Here is a 277-nt window from a genome sequence, read left to right on the forward strand (position 1 = left end):
TTAGGTTAAGCTTCTCTACTATATTCCAAGTCAATAATAAACAATGACCACACTAAATATAATTTTTCATGCGATGGGTTCAGTATCGACAGATTCTGTAAATTATGTATGAACTGTCCTTGGACGTCAGATAAATAGAGACCTTGCTTTTCAGAGCAAAGAGAAATATAACTCACAGGTTACGTGAGATCGAATGTTCAGACATCACCACTAAACTGATCGATATTGCTTCTTGAATTATGACTGTAAAATTATAGGACTCTACACGACACATGGC

Source organism: Abramis brama (genome assembly GCF_963993115.1).
Source record: "Abramis brama genome assembly, chromosome: 19".
In the NCBI taxonomy this organism is placed as follows: domain Eukaryota; kingdom Metazoa; phylum Chordata; class Actinopteri; order Cypriniformes; family Leuciscidae; genus Abramis; species Abramis brama.